The sequence below is a fragment of the Barbus barbus genome (assembly GCF_936440315.1).
Source record: "Barbus barbus genome assembly, chromosome: 12".
In the NCBI taxonomy this organism is placed as follows: Eukaryota; Metazoa; Chordata; class Actinopteri; order Cypriniformes; family Cyprinidae; genus Barbus; species Barbus barbus.
The window spans coordinates 5,384,047-5,408,226 of NC_136740.1; the positions used below are offsets into that span (position 1 = coordinate 5,384,047).

The 24,180-nt window shown below is 34.9% G+C and overlaps 1 pseudogene across 1 annotated transcript in view; it reads left to right on the forward strand.

The window, feature by feature from the left end:
• Positions 1-24,180, forward strand: part of LOC306878052 (activating signal cointegrator 1 complex subunit 3-like) — a 223,968-nt pseudogene that overhangs the window by 161,802 nt on the left and 37,986 nt on the right. Inside the window, exons 14-23 of the transcript in view lie at positions 9,539-9,730; positions 9,833-10,072; positions 12,190-12,309; positions 12,491-12,655; positions 13,284-13,370; positions 14,004-14,180; positions 19,918-20,150; positions 20,278-20,408; positions 22,631-22,729; positions 23,299-23,467. The product of the transcript in view is annotated as an activating signal cointegrator 1 complex subunit 3-like (transcript). The remainder of the gene's footprint in view (positions 1-9,538; positions 9,731-9,832; positions 10,073-12,189; positions 12,310-12,490; positions 12,656-13,283; positions 13,371-14,003; positions 14,181-19,917; positions 20,151-20,277; positions 20,409-22,630; positions 22,730-23,298; positions 23,468-24,180) is intronic.

Here is a 24,180-nt window from a genome sequence, read left to right on the forward strand (position 1 = left end):
CATGCTTTTCATTGGGTATTTCTCTTGTTTACCGTTTTATTTATTGCGATTACTTATTTTCTGAGATGATGTGTTATCAGCTGCTGGTGAGTGTTGGAAATGCGAAATACGTTCAGAGAAACTAAAACAGAGCTGCTTTGCATTCTGGGCTTATTGCGCTTGAGCGGAACACAAACCATGTATTTGTAAAATCCAGATCCATGTTCTTAGCATTCTCTTATGGAATCAGGGGGGACCCTAACAGCTTTATTCAGGTTTATTTTCATGTAGCTTGTTTATCTTTTTTGGCATTGTGATTTTGGTAATGTTTCGCAATAAGATATAATTTTTCATCAGTAAATGCAGTAGTTGATTAACTAACAATTAATAATTTTTTACATTATTTCATAGTACTTAAAGGAATGTTTAAGAAATATTACCATGGGAATAGTAAAGGAATTCCAATATGTCTGTCATCATTGGAACACTATCATGTTGTTCCAAACACTTATTATAAATATATTTTAATTTTATTTTACAGAACACACACAATAATAATAATAATTATAATTATAAAATAAAATAAATGTGAAGATTGTTCAGCGGTTTTTGTCCATATTATGAAAATCAGTGGAATCCAAAAATTTCAAATCAAATCAAACATTGATCAATGCATGCTTACAATGACTGCATCAAATATAGTGACACCAATGTCATGTTGTATGGACATGCTAAAATCAGTTAGCTTTGATGTTAGTCGACATTTGAGGTTATGATCCCGGTTCAACGTGAGGATAAGTAAATGATGACAGTTTCATTTTTGAGTGTTATATTAATGTAAAGTGTATGCCCTCAATCAACATCTGTGATTTAAACACAAAATTGCAAGCTTTTGTGGAAGAACATTGCTTTGTTTACATCAGTTGTGTTTCAGCAACGCTCTGAATTTCAACCGTCTGAAATTTATTTCTTGTCCAACAAGAAAAAATGTCATCTTTGGGTCAGTCTGAAATCTCTTCAGATCTTTGAGCTGTTGCTTTTAGAAAGCCATGCTGGTATTGATTCTTGTTTTACAACAGGCTCTGTTGCTTTCCCTACTTGCTTGTCCCTTCAAGGTTGTTTTTGAAGGGACAAGCGAAGTTTCAAGTTTAAGTTTGTGCGTGTGTCAAGTGATTCTCCAAAGGTCAGTGAAGGTTGCCGTTTGGAATGATCCATGCTTAGTACTAGATGGCTGAATTTTTCAACATAAACTGCCCACTCTAATTGTAGCCACAAGCTAAACACACAAAAACAGCTAACGGAAGAATGCAGTTTCCTAGAAAATCTGACGTGTGATAAATATATACGTAATATATATATATATATATATATATATATATATATATATATATACACACAGGTGCATCTCAAAAAATTTTAATATCGTGAAAACGTTGTAACTTATTTAAAAAATGTAAAGTTTCATATATTCTACATTCATTACATGTAAAGTAAAACATTTCAAAAGTTTTTTGTTTTAATTTTGATGATTAGAGCTTACAGCTCATGAAAGTCAAAAATCCAGTATCTCAAAATATTAGAATATTTTATATTATAAAATATATATTAATATTATTATATTTCCTAAGATTATCCATATTAATTAATATATATTTTATTATTATTATTTATTTTATTTATTTATTTCCTTTTTTTTTTAAGTCTATCAAGGGGTGGGATGGGTTTGGGTGGGTTCTAAATTTGTACAGCTGATTTTTGTTTTGTTCTACTGTTCCACAGAATAAAATTCAATAAACAGTTCAATAAACAAAAACAACAACAAAAAATAATATTTCCTAAGATCAATCAAAAAAAGGATTGCAAAACAGAAAAGTTCAAGTTTTTTAGACTATGTTGATTTATGCACTATTGTTGGTCGGGGCTCCTTTAGCACAAACTCCAGCATCAGTGAGGAATGGCATGGAAGCGATCAGCCTGTGGCTCTGCTGAGGCACTACTGAGTCTCCAGTTCGTCTGGATTGTTGGATCCACTGTTTCTCATCTTTCTCTTGAAAATATCCCATAGATTCTCTATGGGGTTCAGGTCAGGCATGTTGGCTCGCCAATCAAGCACAGTAATATTGTGGTCAGCAAACCACTTGGAAGTGGTTTTGTCAGTGTGGGCAGGTGCTAAAGTCCTGCTGGAAAAGGAAATTAGCATCTCCATAAAGCTTGTCAGCAGATAGAAGCATAAAGTGCTCCAAAATCTCCTGGTAGACGGCTGCATTGACTGTGGACTTGAGAAAACACAATGGACCAACACCAGCAGACGTCACCCCAAATCATCATAGACTTCAGAAACTTCACACTAGACTTCAAGCAACATGGATTCTGTGCCTCTCCAGTCTTCCTCCAGACTCCAGACCTTGATTTCCAAATGAAATGCAAATTTACTTTCATCTGAAAAGAGGACTTTGGACCACTGAGCAACAGTCCAGTTCTTTTTCTCCACAGCCCAGGTAAGATGCTTCTGACGTTGTCTCTGGTTCAGAAGTGGCTTGGTAGCCCTTTTCCTGAAGACGTCTGAGCGTGGTGACTCTTGATGCACTGACTCCAGCTTCAGTCCACTCCTTGTGAAGCTCTCCCAAGTGTTTGAATCAGCTTTGCTTGACAGTATTCTCAGTCATCCCTGTTACTTGTGCACCTTTTCCTACACAATTTCTTCCTTCCGGTCAACTTTGCATTTAATATGCTTTGATACAGCACTCTGTGAACAGCCACCCCTTTCGGTTATGACCTTCTGTCATTTACCCTCTTTGTGGAGGGTGTTATTGATTGTCTTCTGGACAATTGCCAAGTCAGCAGTCTTCCCCATTATTGTGGTTTCAAAGAACAAGAGATACCCAGAATTTATACTGTAGGGATGGTCATTTATTGAAACTCAAATGTAAATATTCTAATATTTTGAGATATTTTACTTTCATGAGCTGTAAGCTCTAATCATCAATATTAAAACAAAAAACTTTTGAAATATTTTACTTTACATGTAATGAATCCATAATATATGAAAGTTTCACTTTTTGAAATAAGTTACAATAAAATAATTACGTTTTTCACGATATTCTATTTTTTTTAGATGCACCATATATATATTATGCACTCAATACTTGGTCGGGGCTCCTTTAGCACAAACTCCAGCATCTGTGAGGAATGGCATGGACCATTATATTATTATTATTTTTTAGGATTTTTCTGGTCGACTAATAGTTGCCATTTTTAAGGGATTAGTCGACTAATCGCATGTTTATATTAATAAGCCATATAATTCATAATAATGAGTTTTATTTGCCTAATCAGCTATTAATAGCCTATCAGCACTCAAGCGCACACATAAAGCTGGCCACAGGTGCAATTAATTAAATTGCCTTAGCAACCAGCCAAAACATCCTAGCAACCTAATAGCGGTCAAAACATTAAAAAACAAACAAACAAAAAAAACACCTGACCTTTCTGATCTGATTCTGATGTCTTTCCAACCATCCAGTTTTACATGGGCAAGCAGATCTCACGTCGGACTATTTCAAATTCACACATTTCAAATGGCCTCATGCTGGCAAAGAGCATACAATTGGACAATTACACAAAATGACATAATCGCTTCCTAGAATCTCACATTAGAATGTGTAATTTAGCACTTTAGACTTCATATAGGGACCTGCATTTGAATTCAGAAAAGATGACGTTCAGTTACTACTCCTGTCTTTTTCCTCTGAACACTGCTGCTGTGCCACAGGCCACATTAAAACAGAGAGCAGTGCTCTCATTATAGCTCTGATAGAATCCACGGATCCACAGAGACCAGCTGATTGGAGACCCAAATTGACCTAGAGAAGAACAGAAATAGAGCTTTTTTGGAGCTGAATTTCTTATGAAGGGGCAATTCATTAAAGCAGTGTAATGATCAGTTGTAAGCAATGAGACATTTATCTCAATGAGACAGGATGATATTTTTTACACCGGTCATTATGTAACAGATAAGCAGCTTGATGAGGAAATGCGGTGAACGCCATCATAAAGGACTTTTATATTCTGTCAGTCAGCATATTGACCACCAGACATATGAAGAAGAGAATAACATATTGATATTGAGAGAAAGTGCCCTCTAAAATTGCATTGTGGTCCACTCCAGAATGCTTAAACATGATTGGCTGTTATCCAATCAGAGGCAGGTAACACCAGATAACCTCTTTAGGGCGTTTCACTCAAAATAGTTAACGCTAGGTCATTCTACAACAATAAATATTCTAATAAGGAATAAAACTGCCATGTTTTTGAACTGTGCAGATCTGTAACTGAATAGGTGGGCCTGTATTTTAATGTTGGTCATTATGGTGGTACTTGGAGAGCCAAATATTTGGTACTCGGTATAAAAAGTTTGAGAACCACTGGTGTAGTGTAAGAACTGCAGCATAACAAACCCTTTTGTGTTATAATTCAAAATTAGTGATTCACCAAAACGTATTTTTATTTTTTACCGAAACCAAAATTGAAGTTTTCATTCAACATAAAACCCGAAACCAAAAGTAAAGTTTATTTAATGATCAATTAATTAACCACATTTATTTAATAATTTAACACTCAAATAAAACAGAGTTGCATATAAACATTTTTATTGAACATAAAGCAGTTTTTATATCAACTTAATGATATAATTAAGTTTCTACTCCAGGTTTTGTTGAAATATAAATATTTAAACGGTTGCCGTAATAACTTCTTTTTTTTGATAAGAGATTTATTAAAACATTTAATAATGAAAACAAAAATTTAATGAAAATGTGATGGGAAAAATGATTGGTTCACATGTGCTCTGAGCTGGCTACAGCGATCTCTCATGCTGCATTAAAGAATTGTTTGATTTTTATTTTTATTAAATTGACAGAATTTGAAACTACAGATTTTTTTTTTTCATATCAAAACAAACAAAGCCCAAAGCTTATCATAATTATTGGTTGGTAGACATGCTAAAAATAACATTTAGTGAAGTTTAGTAAAAACAGCGTTGATTAAAAGATCTCCGTTTGTCAAAATGAAGATCCAATTAAAAATGAGAAATCGATATTATCAGCGCAGTTATGTTTACATGTATTTTATCCGCATTGTGTGTGTGAAATTGACACTGACACATGCCATCCATCACTGTTTCAGTCAATGATTTTAGTTTCAGATGAAAACAAAAATTAATTCTCGGTTTTGAATATTTTTCTATTTATAAGTTTCAAAATCAAAAGTGCTCTCTGGAATATTTGGTCCATAGTTTTATTGGAGATAGAGATAGCATTAATTTGAATGCTAATATATGGTCAGTGAAACTAAATAATTATTTAAATGATCCTAATACCATGATATTCTTTGGGTACAGTCTAAATATTGTGGTGAATGAACCACTCAGCACCATACAGTCCATCAAAGCACCATAGAATTATCATCTGATACCATGTTTCCACACAGAGACTGCAGCAAGACAGATTTTGGTGTAGTTGGTATTCTGTGTGGGTTGCAGAGGGACAGACGTGTCTGTAATGGGCTGTTCTCAGCAGCACTGAGGCCTTGTTGCTGTTGACCTCTATTTAGACTCAGGCAGAGTGAGATCAAAGCGTCTGATGGCGAGGACGTTACTGCCAGCGCAGGTCACGACCCTCATCGGCAGTCAACACCACACACATCTCAATCTCAGCGCTCCGAGGCCACAGCAAATCTTTCTGCATGCTTTCATTTTACCATTAGGTTTTAGTTTTAATGTAGTTTGTCATTACTGCCAAATGGAATGGCAAAAACACTCTCACTCCCACTGTCTAGGCATTGTGGAGAAAACAGAAAGTCCCGCCTCACACTCGTGCCATTGAGTGAGCCTATGACTGCATCTGAAAGCACATACTAGGCATAAAACAGTGAGCTCAGTATCATATCTGAATTCACAGTATTCATAAAACGTACTCACAAGATTTACTACTTCTGGTGAGATTCAGAAGAAGGTTAAACTTGATTTTGATAATCCACTTTAGGCATTAACTGTAAGTAAATCCATGTCAACTAGAGGCCATTGGAGCATTATTAGACTGTGTGCCTAATATGACACTTGATTTTGATGGTCTGAATGTAGTACATTGAAACTGTTACTATATAGTATGAATGTAAAGTAATTATGTATTCAAAAAAAATAGAAATAGCACTGATTTCAGACACAGCCCTGGTTTGACGTTGCACTCAACCTGCCAATGGATTACTTGCAGTATATATCACTTTTAGGCCTTATTTACAACAATCTCAAAGGACCTCTGTCTCATGTAATCTAACAAATTGTGTGATTTTACTGAGAATATTAGTGCAAACAAGCCCACGTTCAAATAGCTTGGACACACCTGTATTTAAAGGAGGCTTTTGAATAGTAAGCTGCTGCCTGAAATTCCATCATAACCAATCATACGATTAAAATTCAAGCCCAGTTTTGGTATGTTTGCATATAGTTATGGGTAGGGTTGGAAAGGTATGAGATTTTCACGGTGTGATAATCGTCTCAGAAAATATGACGGTATGTATAACAATAATTCTTATCAGTAACAATGACTCTTAAATACGGAAGCGTATTGCATTCACTTGAGGAAAAAAAATCTACTCTGTTTTTCTGAATTAACGAGTTAATTATCTCAGAATTACGAGATAATTTTTCATTAAAAAACGTTTTTGCTCTGTTTTTCTGAATTAATGACTTAATTATCTCAGAATTACGAGATAATGAAGTCATTAATTCAGAAAAACAGAGCAAAAACTTTTCTTTTCATGAAAAATTATCTCGTAATTCTGAGATAATTAACTCGTTAATTCAGAAAAACAGAGTAGATTTTTTTTCCTCAAGTGAATGCAATACGCTTCCGTACTTAAAAGAACAAGTTATTTGAGTGAACAAATCCTTTATTAAAACAAACTTGGAAGCATTTTAATGAAAGAATAATTTTTCCCTTCTGAAAAAATAACAAATAAATTTCATTTAGTTTTAAAAAACAATAAAAAACAAAGCTATACACCTTATGTATATCTATATCACACCTCATCATTTTAATTAATGTTTTAAAATGTTATCAAATTAAAATGTGCCTACTTTTATTTTTGGCACTGTTAAAACATGGACAAACATGATATTCCTTAAAAAGTTTACAAATTATTATAAAGAATATTATTATTGTTGTTATTCAAACTTTGAAGTACAAAGTACAATGCTAATATATTTGTCATAATTTCAAGTTAAATCAAACTTTTATTTTGACGGGTTGTAACAGACATTTGAGTTTCAGAGTGAGAAGTTGGCAACAACAAGGCTTAAGGCATACTTTTCACTACTCCCATAGCACATAATTGCAGGAAAAAATAAATAAATAATATATAAGTTTTTTTTAGGGTTTTTTATTTATTTATTTTTTTTAGTTTCATTGAACGTTGGGAAAATAAACGATAAAAGTGGCAAAAGGCACCCAATATTTATACACATATAGCACATAATTGCAGGAAAAAATTAAATAAATTATATATATATATATATATATATATATATATATATATATATATATATATATATATATATATATATATATATATATATATTTTTTTTTTTTTTTTTTTTTTTTTTTTTTAAGTCTCATTGAACATTGGGGAAAGAAACGATAAAAGTGGCAAAAGGCACCCAATATTTATACAAATATAGCACATAATTGCAGGAAAAAATTAAATAAATTTATATAATAATTTTATAATTTTTTTTTTTTTTTTTTTTTTTTTTTTTTTTAGTTTCATTGAACATTGGGAAAATAAATGATATAAGTGGCAAAAGGCACCCAATATTTATACACATAAAGTATAAAGTATTACATTTAGCATAATAAGTTAATGCTTAAAACAATCACTTCAGCTATTTTATTTTATAGCTACTTTGTACTATTTTCTGTTAATTTTCATAAATAAAGTAATGTGTTTTGCTTAATAAATATTTTGTAATTAAAATCTTAGTTAAAAATAAAAATAAAAAGCTTTAAGGGAGATTCCATAATAATTTAATATGGCTTCACAGCCGTAACAATACATATAATATAGCTGCAAGCAGCAATTACCGGGGTTCAAGCAGTTAAGGTGGTCTTGGCCAACCTGGATGTATGGCTGACAGTTAAACACATCCAAAATGGAGAATAGGCTCACAGACACACAACACACATACAGACAACACTGAAATTAAATTATTAAACTAGTAAATTATAAATTATAAGCATATATACACACACACACACACAGACGCACACAGACACACACATACATGCATACACATTTTGTTGCAGATATAGATATTTGAAACAAGTGATAGGTGACAAAACTCTTAAAAGTCTTTGATTTTAAGAGTTTATATGTCATTTTCAGGTTTCTCGTGATCATAATATGGCAAAATTTTAAAAACTGACATATCTGTATGAACAAAATGTTAAACTTGAATTAATAGTGATTTTAAATGTTATAACAGTGATTTTATAATATCTGCATAAGAAAACCTATTAACAGTACTGTTTTAGTGTTTAATAAGCCTATTAGTTGTCTTCCGCTGCCATCTAGTGGTTATAAATTGGAATTTATCATACAACACTGTGTTTTAAGCTTTAGAACTATTAAAGTGTTATTGTTTGCCCAATCTCTCTTAAATGTTGCATGCTTGTTTAGAATGAAATTATGCATCATTGAGAGAAGTTGAGGGCTTTCTTTTAGGATTTTAGTTCTTTGGGTACACTATGTAAAGAACATATTATAAAATGACCATTTTATGGTTGTCCAAATGCAAATGCTCAACATTTTGTTTGATAATTATTGACCTAGAGAGTCTGGAGAATAGTACTGCACTGATTTGATTGATTTTGGGTTACAAAAATAAGATTTGTTTTTAAAATAATCTCAAATATTTAAAGAACAGTTGGATTGACAGCAGTGATCCCAGAGGCAAAGTTGTTCAGAATGAGGAGATCTATCATATTATATGAAGATATAGTGTATAAATTAATATATGAACATTTTATTGCAATTGGAGGTGATTTACTATAGAAATTCTGTGTTTTTGAGGTCTTTTTCACTTTTATAGGGCCATCTATGGTACTATCTCCATGAAACTTTTTGTGTTTGTCTGCATGCTTGAACCCCTAATTATATCATATGAAGAATGTAATATTTTTACATATGTTGGTTTCATTATAGATATTGGAAATTTTTTGGAAGGCGTTTCTAATGTAAGTCAAGGAAATGAGAAATGTGGAGATTTCTTTGTGAATTATTCCCATCTGAATCTGTGTTGTGTCAACAACTGTAAAAGTCAGCCAGCTATTTATTATCATGTTAGCTCATTATTGTGCCTCTTTAGCTTTTACATATTCTACAGTTATTGAAAACGTTTCCGTGCCGTCTAGTAGTGTACAGGTGAAGAAAATTAAATGTGCCTCTCACCTTGTTGTACCCTGCTCATTCCAGACCGGTGTGTGTGATGATATGTGTGCCACAGGTGCAGCGCTCCAGAAACAAGCAGATGGGGGAGATGTTTCCTGTCGGGTTTGGTATCCATCATGCCAGAATGTTACGGCAGGACCGCACGCTCATGGAGAACATGTTTTCCAGAGGATACATGAAGGTTCTGGTGTGCACCGCCACGCTGGCCTGGGGTGTTAACTTACCCGCTCACGCGGTCATCATCAAGGTCAGAGACCATCGCTGCAGGCTTGTGAAACTCTGCTTTATTAAACATAATGCTGGAATCTTCAGGATGGGCTTTAAATGATTCCCGTGTCTCTGATATCAGGGCACCAATATCTATGATGCCAAGCGTGGTGCGCTGGTGGATCTGGGCATCCTGGATGTGATGCAGATCTTCGGTCGCGCTGGACGGCCACAGTTTAATAAGTACGGTGAAGGAACCATCATCACGACCCATGACAAGCTGAGCCATTACCTGATGCTCCTGACTCAGCAGAACCCCATCGAGAGCCAGTTCCAGCAGAGTCTCGTCGACAACCTCAACCTCAACCCCTCCACAAAGAGGGTAAGTCACAGAGGGTCATTACTGAAAGGTGTGGCTGTTCACAGAGTGCTGTATCAAAGCATATTAAATGCAAAGTTGACCGGAAGGAAGAATTTGGGTAGGAAAAGGTGCACAAGCAACAGGGATGACCGAAAGCTTGAGAATACTGTCAAGCAAAGCCAATTCAAACACTTGGGAGAGCTTCACAAGGAGTGGACTGAAGCTGGAGTCAGTGCATCAAGAGTCACCACGCCCAGACGTCTTCAGGAAAAGGGCTACCAAGCCACTTCTGAACCAGAGACAACGTCAGAAGTGTCTTACCTGGGCTGTGGAGAAAAAGAACTGGACTGTTGCTCAGTGGTCCAAAGTCCTCTTTTCAGATGAAAGTAAATTTTGCATTTCATTTGGAAATCAAGGTCCCAGAGTCTGGAGAAAGAGTGGAGAGGCACAGAATCCATGTTGCTTGAAGTCCAGTGTGAAGTTTCCACAGTCAGTGATGATTTGGGCTGCCATGTCATCTGCTGGTGTTGGTCCACTGTGTTTTCTGAAGTCCACAGTCAACGCAGCCATCTACCAGGAAATTTTAGAGCACTTCATGCTTCCTTCTGCTGCCAAGCTTTATTGAGATGCTGATTTCATTTTCCAGCAGGACTTGGCACCTACCCACACTGGTGCTAAAAGCTGGTTCAATGACCATGGTGTTACTGTGCTTGATTGGCCAGCAAACTCGCCTGACCTGAACCCCATAGAGAATCTATGGGATATTGTCAAGAGGAAGATGAGAGACACCAGACACGCTATCAAAGCAACCTGGGCTTCCATACCACCTTAGCAGTGCCACAGGTTGATTGCCTCCATGCCACGCCGCATTGATGCAGTAATTCATGCAAAAGGAGGCCCAACCAAGTATTGAGTGCATAGAAATGACATTTCTTTTTTTTATTTTCTGAGACACTGAATTTGGGGTTTTCATTATCTGTAAGCCATAATCATCAAAAATTCAAGAAATAAAGGCTTGAAATATTTCACTTTATGTGTAATGAATCTATATAATATATGGGGTTCACTTTTTGAAATGATTGACAAAGAATATTGACCTTTTTCACGATTTTCTAATTTCTAATTTGATTTTCTAATTTCTGGACCACAAAACCAGTCTTCAGTGTTAATGTTTCGATATTTAGATTTATACATCATCTGAAAGTGTTTTGTGGGCCTGCCTTGTTTCGACATGCCCTGACATTTGTGCTTTTTTCAGTTGCTTATAAAAACAGAAACATAAAATCTAGTTCAAAATAGTAACAAATATAATAGTATATCAATGTTACCAAAATAAAACTAGTATAAGAATATCCGTGATAAGAAATGTAAAAAGAATAGGCTTATTATTTTTAACTAAATCTATAACTTGAAAGCAGTAAAGCTAAAATAAAATGCAATACAAATGCAAAACTTAATAATAATAGAAATATTGTCATGGCAAATAAACATATTTAAACAAAAATTACCAATAAATAAATAAAACTGGCACAAAGTTAAAATAAACAGTAAACTAAAGAGTAATATTAAAAAATAAAAAAATGCACATTTATAAACTTTCAATTTACATTTACATCCTTTACATACAGTAGAGCCACAAACTGTTACGTTAGCACTGAAAGTCGGTCTGTTTCTCTTTGTACTGAATATGTTGTTTCTCTTTAGTTTTTGTTTGCAAACTTCTATTTGTAGTTTTATGTTTTATATTTTTAATATTTAATATTTTTATATGATTATAAAATAATAAAATGAGCTTAATAAACTCATCAAGAAGTGATTTAATGAAGTCATTGAGATGAGTTCTTCACTCCGTCACATGATGGCAGCATCTACAAGGCCATTTCAATAGAACTCACAATCAGTTTGTCCATTAGATGGTGCAGTGATATTAAACATCAGCTGAAGGCTATGTATAAATCCTTTCAACATGTATTTCTGTGTTTATGTCATATCAGTTATCATGTAGTACACAAGATCTCAATTACATGGTTAGCAATACAAACAATAAACCACACATCCAGAAAACACTAGGATTTGTTTCAATGTAAGTGCTGTGAAATGCAATGCCTGCTGATTTTGTGGTTGGTTGTTTTGTGCAGATTGCTCTCGGGACGGTCACTAATGTTGATGAAGCCGTCCGGTGGCTGAGTTACACGTACCTGTATGTGCGAATGAGAGCCGATCCACTCGTTTACGGGATCAGTCACAAGGCCCATCAGGTGCTCGTGCTCTCATAACCTGTTATTAATATTATCAGTGATCTAATCTCACATCAAACTGTCACCATTTAGATGCTGATTCAGTTTTTATTCATATTTTCATTGTAAATTCCTTTGTTGGCTAAATGGTTTATTGTGAAATATTTTTAGAAGTGTTAATTAATGTTGAGCTGTTATTCAGATGGACCCGCTGTTGGAGCTCTACAGGAAGGAGTTAGTCGTGGAGTCCGGAAGGAAGCTGGATAAGGCACGGATGATCCGTTTTGACGAGAGGACTGGTTATTTTGCATCCACAGACCTTGGTAGGACAGCCAAGGACTTCTACATAAAGTACAACACCATTGAGGTGAGAGATGCTGCATGTAAAACTCAGAATGTAGAGTTGTGGAGATTGCAGTTCATTGGCTGCATGCAGTGTTTAGGTCACAAAGAAATCTTAGCAAAAATCTGATTTTCAAGTATTTACATGTTTTTTTTTTTTTTTAAATACAAATTACAGTTTTAGTCATGGCATTTAAACTACCGTTCAAAACTTTAAGGTCTGTAAGATTTATTTTTTCTTATTGTTGTTGTTATTATTATTATTACTTTTTTTTTTTTTTTTACATTGCTACATTAATTCAATAAATAAATAAAAAAATGATATTCTTCAAACGTTGTTTGTCAAATAATCTTAAAACGACCGTTGCTGAAATGATCACAGGAATAAAATACGATGGAAATAAGTTATTGTAAATTGTAATAATGTCACAAAATTACTATTTTACTGTATTTTTAATAAAATAAGTTCAGCACTCATGAGCAGAAAAGACTTCTTTCAAAACAATAGATAATCTTATCAAATCTTACAGAGTTGCTCTGTACTCTGGCAGTCATAATGAGAATAAAACAGATAAGACGGGAATTTCTTACCTCTAGGTTTAATGTGCATTACATTGACAATTTGAACATGTACATTTATTTACATTCTACAGACATTCAATGAACTTTTCAATGCACAGAAGACTGAAGCAGATATTCTGAGCATTGTTTCGAAAGCTGAAGAATTTGAGCAGGTTAAGGTGAGTTGTCAGATGACCATAGGTTAATTTTTAATAACGGGTAAATAAAGTGCGTATTTTGGAGGTGTGTTGTAGTGTTAGTTTTATCAGCTGTGTGGTTTTTTTTTAATAGCTCAAATATCTATTTAACCAACCTGTCCTGTTTTTTGTTTAGTCAGGTTTTAGTTGACTAATTGTCTGGGAATTTTAGTCAATGAAAACTGACTTTGTTGCACTTTTATTTGAGTAGAATATCAGTGGAGATCACTAAATTCCAGCTTGTATACTTGTAAAATGTGGTCGATATTTTCAGATCATCTGCACTTTTCCTTCAATTTTTAGATAGAATGTGTGCCGTTGGTTGCAAGATAAAATAAAATGCTGGGCAGCAAATGTGTCCTTTTAAGAGAAAAGCTTTGTTAGGGGGATTTAAACTCTTGAAATCTGGCAACACGAGGCATGAAAATAAATGTGAAGTTCTGTTTTTTTATATAAATATATTGATAAAATGTAGAAAGTATTTTTTTTTTCTTCAATGATATAGCATGTTGATATGGTCAAAATTGCTGTTTAATGGTGTTGGTATCATCAGGTTGAATATTTTCTTCAACAAAATGAACTAGTGTGTTGATGGGTTCTGTGTACCACACGCAGGTTCGGGACGAGGAGCTGGAGGAACTGGAGAAGATGTTGTGTAATTTCTGTGAGCTGCCAGCGGCTGGAGGAGTGGAGAACGGCTACGGCAAGATAAACATCCTCCTCCAGACCTACATCGGCCGCGGGGAGGTGGACAGCTTCTCCCTCGTATCTGACCTCTCTCATGTTGCGCAGGTGAGGCATAAACAAGAAAGTAGTCTTTGTTTTATTCTTCTTAAAAGTAGTGTACACGTTTCTAAATCAGTTGAAGCCTGGGAAGGAAAGGCCCACTGCTATGATTGGCTAACAGTTGTGTATGTTTGACATCCTACATCCTTCACAGATGGACACTGCTGTGATTTAAGTTAAAAACACATACACACTCATATTAAATGATCAGGGGAGCGTTTCCCAAAACCATCGTTAACTAACTATGGTAGTTAGTTCCATTTAACTCTATTGGTAACGATGGAACTTGCGGCCTGTTTAACAGACAAAGCAATAGTGATCACGTAATAAAAACAGTTACTCACACTTGAGTGTTGCAGCATTACTGTCGGATCTAATTCAGCACAGCATCATCTTTTACTTTCACTCTTTCTGAAAGTCTCGCGTCAAATTGTGCCTTGTTTGTAAATTAATCTGCAGTAAAATGAAGTGAACAAAGGACCGAGTTCTTACTGACGCGGTCTGGAATGCCATTAAAAATAAAGTTCATCCTCTCTTTCCTGACGTTGGGATCGGAAGCAAGACAATGCAAAGATGTTTTTTTCCCACAACTTGGCACTGCATAGCGTCTTGTTGTCTTCGGAGCATCTTTATCGTTTGGTTTCTGCGTAGACCTGCGCATTCGGCTCTCTTGTAAACACTACATGCGGAGGAACAGGAGGTGGGCGGGGCTAAACAGGCAGCAATGTAGAAGCAGACGTTGATAATCTTCTGCGGAGGCGGTGCTTATCCACACCATTACATCATAGAGTAGAACATTCCACAAGCTGTCGTTTTGGCGGATTGGCTTCAGTATAAGCTGTTTTTAGACTAACTAGAAAGTTTTGAGTTCTGAAACTTACAGGTTGTTTTTATAGTACAGTGACCTCTTATATATGAAAAGCGGTGAGAATGTCAGCGCCTGAGCGCACAGAGGTCACATTCTCCATCTTCATTAGTTTACTGTCTCTGACATGAAGTTCTGTAAAATAACATTTAAACAGAAAATGAACATTTAGACATATCCATTGTGTATGTAAGATTAGAACTAACTTGTCTTTATTTAAAAAAAAAAAAAAAAAAAAAAAAAAAAAAAAGATTTCCTGTGTGCACAAGCAAATCAGATAACTGACTGTAGTTTTTTTTTTTTTTTTTACAATTTCTTTATTTAAAGGGGGTCATATTATGCTCTTTTACAAAGTCTCATGCTTGGTGGTTCAAAAATCGCATTATTTTTCACATAACTTACATTATTACAATACCTTTCTCTCCAGCCTGGAACAAACGACTCGATTAGTTCTGGGTTTGATGAAGGCCCGCCTTCCGAAAAACTAAATGTGTCGTGATTGGTTAGCTGTCCCAGTGCGTTGTGATTGGCGAACAGCTTAGACGGCGTTTCAGTACTGCCCCGCCCCTTGCCAAAGCAGCAAGCCATATCAATTCAGATAGACATATTATATCTGTCAATGCAGACCCCTGAACAAGAGGATCGCGCAGAACCTTTGCACGCACGGATATTGCAAGACATATTAAAGGGGTAACGTTATTGTTGTTGTTTTTTTGGCTAAATCACGTTTTTGATATATGTCAACAACAGCTTAAAAATAACTGCATCGAATATGTATTATGTTTATTGTTCTTCAATTATAACATTATAACATGAATTGCAGTGAAACTATTATACAGTTGAATTTATTTATACCATAGTCCCACAGAGTTACACTATTTGTGGCCGCATATATATATGCAAATTAATTCTCTGCCAGCGGGAGATATCGAGGTTTCCCCGGTAACGCTGTACACAGCTCTTTATCAGACATTACATGCAAGATGAAATGAAAATGACATCCAAAATTTTCTGAAAACAGTTGGTTCCCATCAGAAATACAGTGATATAAAAACACCCGCACCGGGTTTTGATTTTGAAACGTGCAGTGCTCAACCAAGCTTTCTCTCCACCCACCAACCATTCGAATTTCCGTAGGCGGGATTTATTTTTGTGATATCACAAATACAGGAAAACAACTTTGTAGTCCAAACGAGCCGTTCGTTGTAGTTCTTGTGGTTCTCCCTTTGGAGTGGACTTTGAGATTTGTAACTTTGTAGATATTTTTATGCCCGAACATATACACTACACGTTGACTAAATTTCAAAAAGTTAAAAAGCATAATAGGACCCCTTTAAGAAAAATACTATAATAGGATTACAGAATCAAGAAGTTGCCATCTAAATAAATCACTTTATTTTACAGATTTATTTTTGTCAAGTTCAATGTTTTGCATATTTATGAAATAGAAAGTATAATTTAATTGTATAATATAGTAAATATTATATAAAATAAATATACATTTCATTTCAGCAGTTCTTTTGCATGTGATTTTACTATCTTTAAATTCAATAGTGTGATATCATTTATATTTATACCTACTTATTTATACCTACTCTCTAAGATATTGGCAAAAATACTCAACAATGTCATTCCAAATTCAGCTTACTTTCTCCTATGAAACAAAATAAACAAAGAAATACATTTTTGGTGCATAGAAAAGATCATCTTAGACATTTTGACTAAGATCATCTTTGTATGCTCAGAAATAAAAAAACAAGAACAACAAACTTGATCCTTGCAAGGTAAGGATGAGCAAATTCTGACCAAATGTTCGAGTGAATAGTAATTATCTGACTCAGAGGTTAAGATGGGATGTCCTCTTCCCCACCATCTCTTCAGATTCTCTGTGGAAGCCATCTATCTCTGATATCTGCGATTTCATTATAACGGCTTCCATGTGGTCAGATAGTTGGAATAGCTCGGAGAAATTCCCTCTTTGCTCCTAATTCGGCTGATTTCAGATGTGCAGCTGGGATCCGGCAGTGGGAGTCATTTCCGTTTCAAACATATGTTGATTTTAAATCCAGACCCTCTGTGATGCTCAGGTTGGGATATCTCTCTCTGTCACCCTTCAGAGATTTTAGATGTATATGTTTAGCTATACACACAATGATTCTTTTAATGGTTTTTGCATCTGTTCAGAGAGGGAGATTCTTCCCATCGTTCAGCTGTAGATCGGAACGGCTCTGACCTTTCATTGGTTTAATTCACAGCATGTGATTCACAGCAGAGCGTGGGATTATTTTATAATGATTCAGTTGAACTGATTCACAAAGCATTTAATTGGAATGCAAATGAAAAGTTAATATTATTGATTTAAAAATTTAAATTGATTTCAGGCTTTCAATGCTATTCAAAATAGTAATATTTACTGATTTTTTGTTTTTTTTTATTTCCAAAGGATCCAGAATTTCTGCCAATATTGGAAACAGTATTGAGAAATATAAAAAGCTGCTTGAGAGATTCAAGGAACACTTATTCAAAAAGTTATATACTCTACTTGAAGCCATAACACAAATATTTTCTTGCATTCATCTGGAACAACGATTTTGAGATATTCAATTAAATTTACATAGACACATTAGCAAATTTTGGCGAAATATCACAGGCAAAAAAGATGAATTGTTTATTGTCAATAGCGTAGCAATGTATGAAGCACAGCTCACACAGATGTTCCTTTCAAACCAAGCAGATCCCATGGATTACTATTGAAATGACTGGACTTTGTCTGCCAAAATTCACAGAACAAGAAAAATTAACACTAAACGCACCTATAAATGCACACGCTTATAAATGCATTTTTGTAATTAGTGGAATATTTTCTTCATTTCAAAAATCACGCAAAACACTAAGTAATCAAACCGTTGGAACAAATCATTCTAACTAGAAATAATTAGTTTTCCGAACTCCTCGTCTGATCGCACAGCCCTAAAGGTTCACATGCATCCTAGCAAGAGGTCGGTCCACAAAGCTCATCTGAAGTTCAAAGCTGTGCATTTAGTGTGCTGTGCTTTCACTGAAGTGTTGTGAATTGGATCGTGGGGACTGTTCTGCTGGTACTCATCCATACGGACGAGTGTCGGATGAAAGAGTTGGGTTGCTCTTGAGGCCTGTTAAACAGCAGCATGTGGGTCAGCAGGTGTTTGTCCTCCTGCTTTGCTAACAGTCGTCTGTTTCTGGTCAATCAATCAGTGACTAGATCAGTCCATCATAGCAGTCAGATCTATGAGTAAACCTGCACCTTATAGATCAAAGTAATGTTGGATTCTCAAAGCCATCTGAACATAACTCACACTCCACCATCAAACATATAGCCGCTTGGCTCTGATTTATACCGACAGCAGTCAAAGCAAATGGGCATTAGTCATTCCATAAAATGTGTTCTAGATAATGAACAAAATTTAAAGGTGCCCTTTAAAAAGCTGTACCCCCAAAAAAGAGAATAGTACTTGATAAATCTGTTTAAAATGACGCTCCCGCATTAGACAAGCTATTTTATACTTCATAAGGTTGCCCACCCCTAAGTAGCTGTTGCACAAGCAGCCCAATACATCTCACTTTATTTCAGTAACCTCTTATTAATGGACATTTTTTAGTTGTGCAATAAATGAATCAAAATTAGGTGACTAATATGCCTGTGAATAAGGTCATGTGTTTGCACGTAAAATGCTCTTAAAATAATCTCATTATAAAAATCTATTTTGACTTACATGCAAAACAAAAAACAAAAAAAACACAAGAGTTTCTCTGAACCTAGCTTGGCATATGGAAGCACATTTCTTCCACATTAGGAAAAAAAAACTAATTATGAGACACACACAGTCATATTAAAAGGTAAAAAGCTAAGATTAAATTATGGCATGCTAAGGCATTATGAAAGAAAATATGAATTGATATAAAAAGTAATAATTATGATATAAAAAGTTGAAAGTCAAAAGTATATGCTCTATCAAAAAGATAAAACAATTTGAAATACTAAGTAAATATTCTAAGATAAAATTCTAACAAAAACCTTAAATTATGAGAATTCAGAGAAGAGACAAAATAGATATGTAAGACACAAAAGTCATAATACTATATAAGATACTAAGCAATTATTAAGTCGAAATTATGACAAGTCATAACTATGTGATTAAAAGTAATATTTATGGCATAAACCAACATTTTGCGAAATCTCATTTTTTATGAGAATTTTGTAACTTTTTATACGTAAGTAATATACAAGGTTATTATTATAAGATTAAACATGAACATTAACACTTTAAATTATGAATTGTATCTCACAAGTTTGATTTATTGCACGATTTTGACTCATTATTTCTTATATAATTTAACTTATGTAGTTATGTTTTGATGATGATCTACCTTTTTAATATAATTATTATGGTATATGGTGTGACTTCCATAGGTAGGAGCAACTTTGGTGAAGGAAAAAAAAGAAAAAAACACTTTGGTATGATCATATGCAGATGAGTCAAGACGTGCCTCGTTTCCTGGGAATTCTTTGCATCCCATCTGCGGAAGGAAGACATATTTTCTCTGATATTTTTTCAATTATTGTATTTATTGTAATGTATTACTGTATTTATAATGGCAATGGCAACTATTTATAACCAACTAGTTAAAAAAAAAACAGTTCAGTTTAATAAGAGTATAATAACAGCTAGTTGGTTCAAGAATGTACCTGTGACTCTCAGAACAGGATCAACGGCAGTCATATTTATCTGCAGTGTGAATGTGGCCTCTGTGCAGACCAAGAGCACTTTCATATCGGCCAGTGAGCCTCTTGATTGACTTGATTGTGTGATTGAGAGTCTCTTTGTCTTTTTGGTGCAGAATGCTGCTCGTATCGTGCAGGCTCTGTTTGAGATCGCTCTGAGGAAGCGCTGGCCGGCCATGACCTACCGCCTGCTGAACCTGTGTAAAGTGATTGACAAGCGTCTGTGGGGCGGGGGGCTGGGCCCACCCGCTGCGACAATTCAGTGCGCTGCCCTCTTCAGTGCTGTCCAGAATGGAGGAGAGGAAGCTCACGGTGGACAAACTCAGAGACATGGGCAAAGATGAGATCGGTTGGTCTGATACAAGAATGTTTTTTGGAGTTTTAGACTTTATTGTAGGCATTTAAGGTCAAATATTCAATTTTTCTCCTTCATTTTGTGTGTGTGTGTGTTTGTGTGTGTGTGTGTGCGCGGGCAGGTCACATGTTGCATCACGTGAACATCGGGCTGAAGGTGAAGCAGTGTGTTCATCAGATACCCGCCATCCTGATGGAGTCCAGCATTCAAGACGCACTGTCCTGCATCACCCCGGACTTCAGGAATGACCAGGTAACCATGGCAACCATACCCAGGGCTTCACATGCTGCTGATAATCTTTGGAATATCTGGATTTTCAACTCCATGGATGCACATTTTGCAAAAAAAAAATAATAATTTAATAGCAGAAAATTAAACTCAATCAGTAACTTATTTTAAAGGGTAACATTACAGGAATTGCAAATAGGATGTAAGAAATTATAACAAATTATGAAATTAAAATGTCGAAATAATGGCATTTTTTAGATAAAAAGTCAAAATTATGACAAACAAAAAGTGGAGATACACAAGTCATAAATTAAGGCAGTAAGTCATTATTAAAAAAACAGAAGTCAAAACTGTGACAAAATAAATAAATACAAATTTAACATCATGGCAGCATTTTAGTACTCAACCTGATTTTGTCAAAAATTTGCTTTTGTGAATTCCTCCTTTTTTTCAGGCCTTCCCTAAAATTGTGAGATAAACCTGAACATTGTGTAATTTGGTTGCAGTAGTTTTAAAGTTATAAAGCTGTATATTATGTCAGACTAAATATAGAAACTGCATTTTCTAAATGTAATTAAAAAATAAAAAAAATTTAAAAGCATGTTTTGGTGAAATAGAATGATGAGGCCTTTGGAAATTAATAGATAATAATGCTTAGTTGTGACAAATATTTGTACTGAGCACATTATTTGCAATTGCACATCTCCTCACCATAACACACACACACACACACACTCACGGCAAGTTAGGCAGGAGGAGCTGAAGGAGTCATTGATTTGTCCATCTCCTCCCCTGCATTTAAGAGCACAAAGGCTTGAATAGGTCCAGATCTGTTGCTATTGTTCTCTTGAGGGCCAGTGCTGTGATGGGCCACAGATGGGCCGCTCTGTACCCTGTGTGACCATAACTCGTCCAGCGTGACACCCAACAGCTGGATGACCATCAGCCAACACTAATCACCCGCCAACATGCTCTGAGCATGACCTGCTCTCTGCCACATGAATACATCATTAACATTACATTAATCCACTCAGCAGGTCATGTTTGTGTGTGTGTGTGTGGGGTGGGGGGGCATATCATCAGCATATTGGAATTTAGAATGATTTCTGAAGGATCATGTGAAACTGAAGACTGGAGTAATGATGCTGAAAATTCAGCATTGCATCACAGTAATAACTGGCATTTTACAATATATTCAAATAGAAAACAGCTATTTTAAATTATAATAATAGTTTACAATATTGCTATTTTTTACTGTATTTTTAATGAAATAGATGCAGCCTTGGTGAGCAGAAGAGAATATATACCGATCCCAAAATTTTGAATCGTGGTGTATTTTATTATTTAGTTATTCACAATATTTGGTCACACTGTGTGTAAATTCATGTTTGTAAATTAATGAATCTTCAATATAAAAACAAACATTTTTGTTTGTTTTTTTTGTCATTTTTGAAGCAGCATCTGTTCATTTGCTCATTCACTCTATGAAAACTCACAAACTTATCTCTTTTCTTGTGTGTTAAATATTCATTTATTTCAATTCAGTTAGCTGTGGCAATTTTATCTTTGCTCTTGATTAGATTTATGTTTTTGGAATCATGTTTTCAATGCATGTTGAAAAATGTGCTATATATGCCATTCACCAGCAGGTTTTAATTACAGATCTTTAATGTGAATAAAGCTGTGTGATTCAGATTAGATTCAGATTCAGATCAAACAGCTCAAGGAAGATTTACTCACACCATGAGCAAAGCGAAAAAGCTCTCTGTTCATCCAGATGCTTTAATGCAAAATACGAGCTGTCTGACAATATGTATATCGCTTTAATGTAAAAAAAAAAAAATCACTCACTTTAGTGCTAAGCACAAGCCATCTAATATAACAGATCTCTATATCAACAGATCTCTCTATACTCTCTATAAGGCTGTGATATTGATTAGCAAGAGTTCATGTGCTGTTGTTGAGAGATCTGAATGTCCTGTGACATTTTATTTTGTATCAGGCCACTGATACTGGAAGTACAAGAAGTCTTTTGTAAAGTTTTTCTGTTTCTCGTGTTATAGGAATTATATATTTATTATCATTGTCATGTGGTTTGGTGTCCGTAATGTAAGTTTGGTCATGTGGTTTCTATGGAAACAGTAGTTTCCACTTTCATGAAGGTTTTTTGTTATTGTGAACTTATTAATGGACATCTGTTTGAAAAAAAAAAAAGTTTATGACATCTCACATCTGGTCCTCCTCAGGTCCATGGCTCAGTGGGAGAGCCCTGGTGGTTAAGGGTGGAGGATCCGATCAATGACCACATCTACCACTCTGAGTACTTCCTTCTGCATAAGAAACAGGTAAAGATACGTACATGTGCTGACACGAGCAAACCAAAATCTAGAAACCCTAATACCAGATCACAGCATGAAGATACTGGAAAAGTAGCATTAAATTACGCAATTCACCTTTAATTGTAATATCTGCAGTTTTGTTATTGTATATAGTACAAGTTTTGGTATATATACAGCCAAAACTTGTACTATATACAATAACAATATAGAAACTAGATGTTTTGCTTTGGCAACTGACTAAAATAATTTAAGTATTAAAATGAAGATAAAAAAATGTATCACAGCTAAATAGAAAAAAATGACAAAAGCACATAGCAAAATTACTACAATTAAAATGAAAACCGAAAATAGACAAATTAGCTAATCAGTATATTAATAAATGCTATATAGAAATAATGCTTAACAGAATATTTGTGGAAAAATCCTCTCTTTTTTTAATTTTGTAAAGCATCAAGATTAGATTAATGACAGTACATGTGGTTCTTTAATGAAGACGGCACATCGCACAACGCCATGCAATGTGAAATGCATTGCGGCGTGCGTTTCTAATCATATATTCCCTCTGGCACTGCCAGGTTGTGAGTGGAGAGCCCCAGCAGGTGGTCTTCACTATACCCATCTTTGAGCCCATGCCTTCTCAGTATTACATCCGAGCTGTGTCTGACCGCTGGCTGGGCTCTGAAGCTGTCTGTATCATCAACTTCCAGCATCTCATCCTGCCTGAAAGACACCCGCCACACACAGGTGCGTCCCATATATACACAGTCGTATTTCAAGCTGTGAGCAACTTCGTCCTTCGATTACTTTACTTGTTATTTAGGAGAAATTTCTTGAAATTCTTATGAAACGGTGTTATTTTAGCTGACATAATATTGTAATTTTTATTAATCTTGTAAAATAGTTCATTTTAGTGGTGTAAAATAGTCAGTGATTTTATTTTTTTATTAGTTTTTACTTATTTTTAAAGCATATCAAGTTGAACGAAAATAGATGTCTTGGCAATTTTTTTTTTTGGTTAACAGGTATTTTATTTCAAGTAACAAACATGCTACAGTCTAAGATTCACCGTAAAGACCATTCATTCGCCGGTGGTGAACTACCAAAGGCTCCGGAATTTGCCCAACAACAGTTGAACTCCTTTGCAATCCCAGAAGTGTTTTCTCAGATGACAAAATCAAGCCTGTCTCCAGACTTCAGTCAATGAGATTTTTTCACAGTGTGCCAGAAGAAAGTTTTACATCCAAATAGTGCTCCTCGATAAGTTGCAGTTATGTCTGTAGCACAAGTGATGCAGGACAAAGTTATGTGCTGAAGTTAACGCTTTTAAAAATGAAGATACACTTTTAAAATTGAAGGTTCTTTATTGGCATCTATGGGTTCCATGAATAATCTTTAATGTCTTTAAGAACCTTTACTTTGAGAAACCAAAAATGGTTCCTCCGTGGCATTGCTGTGAA